Raw genomic sequence first — 2,815 nt, 5'->3', positions numbered from 1 at the left:
GAAGGAAGGAAGGAAGGAAGGAAGGAAGGAAGGAAGGAAGGAAGGAAGGCAAGCCAGGTGTGGTGGTGGACACCTTTAATTCCAGCACCCAGGAGACAAGAGTCAGCAGACTATAAATTTGAATCAAGTCTGGTCTACATAGTGAGTCAAAGGACAATTGCAGCGACAGAGAAAGAGTCTTTCTCTCAAGGTGATGTAAAAAGAGAGATTCTATCTGGAGGAGAGAGAGAAAAACCTTTGCATGGGTCAACATTGTCCATTCCCAATGGACCATTTATCCATCACAAGGTTTATTGTTCATGGAACCTTAAATAAGACAGGATGACACCTTGTGTTACTATGATAGCATGACTCTACTGCTCTACCATAATTTCATCATAAAATCTTTAAACATCATATCTTTTGGACAGTCTTTACTGCATATTTTTAAAATCAATTTTGAAAAATTACTTCTGAGTGAGAGACAATTCTATCCAAGCCCTGGCTTCTCAGATCTACATTGCTTTGGTACCACAGAGAGCAGATCACATGTGCTTTCTATGATTTGGGTTTGAGGAAGCAAAATGGGAGGAAGGTATTTGTATGAGATTGTTTCTAAATATTAATTTTGTTCAAAATGAGATTTAGGCCAACCAGGGCTATACAATGAGACACTTTCTCACTAGAATAAAATATAAAATGAAAATCGGGTGGAGTTATCATTAGATTGATATCTTATGGTTATACAGACAGAGGCAAATATTGTAAAGAAAGTATTTCTTACTTGACCCATAATACTTAGTCAATAATTCCTTTATTAGTTTTTTTTTAAAGACATGTTCTAGTTATATATAGTCCATGCTTGCCAAGAAGTTGAAATCACTGGCCTTCTGAGATCCAGCAGGACTAACAAATTCGTAAATTTTTAAATAAATATTTGCTAGAAAAACATTTGTAACTTTAAAAACAAGTGTAGCTAACTTTCTTTGGACCTTTAAGGAGCAATGGTAACTTTATTAAACACTTTAGATGCTTTGAAATCCTTAGAATTTTCTGGTTAACTGTGGGAGTTGCAAAGTAGTCAATGGAATTGTTTTCAAGTATCTACTTCTAGAAGTATGGAGCTTAAGAAATATAAATGGGAAGCTGGAAGAAGTGGTGTAAATAGGCATTGAGCTGTAGTGCACAGTGCCCGTGACATTTCATGTAAAATGTGAGTGGGGGTCTCCCTGCTATCACTGATAGAGGGACGAGCACTTCTGCTATTATGGATATTTCCCATATTATTGCTTTAAAAAGGAAAAGGTCTTGAAGAGTAAGATCACCAAATAATTTTGTTTCAAAATGCAACCAATAGACCAACACATTGAGGGGAAAGCATTTGCAAATTGCGACCAGGAGATATCTAGAGCAGAATATAACCTTTAAAGCATGAATAAACACACACAGTGAATAACATCAAGGCTGCCGTATCTCATAAGTACCAGAGACATTTCAGAGAAATTAATGTCACATGGGAAGCATTTCTAAAATTCACATTTGTGAATTTTGGTAGAAAATAGAGAAGGATGCTCATGTTGTGACTTTTATTTTGTAATTAAAAATAGTTTTATACAATATACTCCTATCTGTGCTCTCTTCCCACCTTGTTCCATCTTGTCACCCTCCCAACTCCACATCTTCTTTCTCTATGTTTAGAAAACAACCAGAGAAGCAAGCAAACTAAAATAAAAAACAAACAAACAGACAAAATCAAATACATGGAGAGACATCAACAACGCCTATAAAATCACAACTGTGAGATAGATGAGAAAGACCAGTAAGGGTTAAAAAGATCCCAAACAAAGCACTATGAGACAAATGAGCAAGCAACTTTAGCAATATCTTTGAATTCATTCGTCTTGGTCATCTACTGCTGGGTAGGGAGTCTACTCTTTTTGTTTTGTTTTGTTTTGTTGTTTTTTTCGAGACAGGGTTTCTCTGTATAGCCCTGGCTGTCCTGGAACTCACTCTGTAGACCAGGCTGGCCTCGAACTCAGCAATCCGCCTGCCTCTGCCTCCCAAGTGCTGGATTAAGAGTGTGCACCACCACACCTGGCTGGAGTCTACTCTTAAGTAGGGTTGTATACTCATTGAGATTATCTTGGAGAAAACCAATATTTCCTTTGCAGTTGCAAGTTGGAGACGGGTTTGTGGTAATGGTTTGAGGCTTGTGTTTACCTTCCATCTCAGCACTGGGACCCCAGCTGGCTTGGATTGGTGTAGGTCCCATGCAAGAGCCCCAGTCTTCGTGAGTTTAGATTGTATCAATCCTGTTGTGTCTGAAAAACACATTTTCCTTGGTGTCTTCCACCTCTTTGGGCCTTCAAATCTTGCCTCCTCTTCTGCATAGTTCTCTGAACCCCAAGGGAAGGTGTTTGATAAAGTCATCTCATGAATCAATCAATGCCTGACACTGCGATGCTGGTCAAGCATCTTAACCTAGATAGACCACAGACATAGGGGAAAACCAAATACTATTACTCTTGTTTTGCTAAAGGAATGTAGCCATCTCCTACAGCATTATGATCCATAGATCAATGTCTAGCTCAACCATAATCAAAGAAATTTTATCCTAGTGGAGATAGGAACAAATACAGAGACCCACAGCTGGACAATGTGCAGAGAGTTAGAGACTTTGGGACACTCACTCTTAAGTGGGGTGACTTTTATTTTTTCGCATCAGAAAATTTTCTTTTCATTTCTTTTCTTTGTTTTTCTTTTCTTTCTTTTCTTTTTCCTTTCCTTTCCTTTCCTTTCCTTTCCTTTCCTTTCCTTTCCTTTCCTTTCCTTTCCT

Source organism: Mus pahari, chromosome 5 (assembly GCF_900095145.1).
Source record: "Mus pahari chromosome 5, PAHARI_EIJ_v1.1, whole genome shotgun sequence".
NCBI classification, from domain to species: Eukaryota; Metazoa; Chordata; class Mammalia; order Rodentia; family Muridae; genus Mus; species Mus pahari.
The sequence above is the reverse complement of the archived record's forward strand: the minus strand, read 5'-3'. Positions refer to the sequence as shown.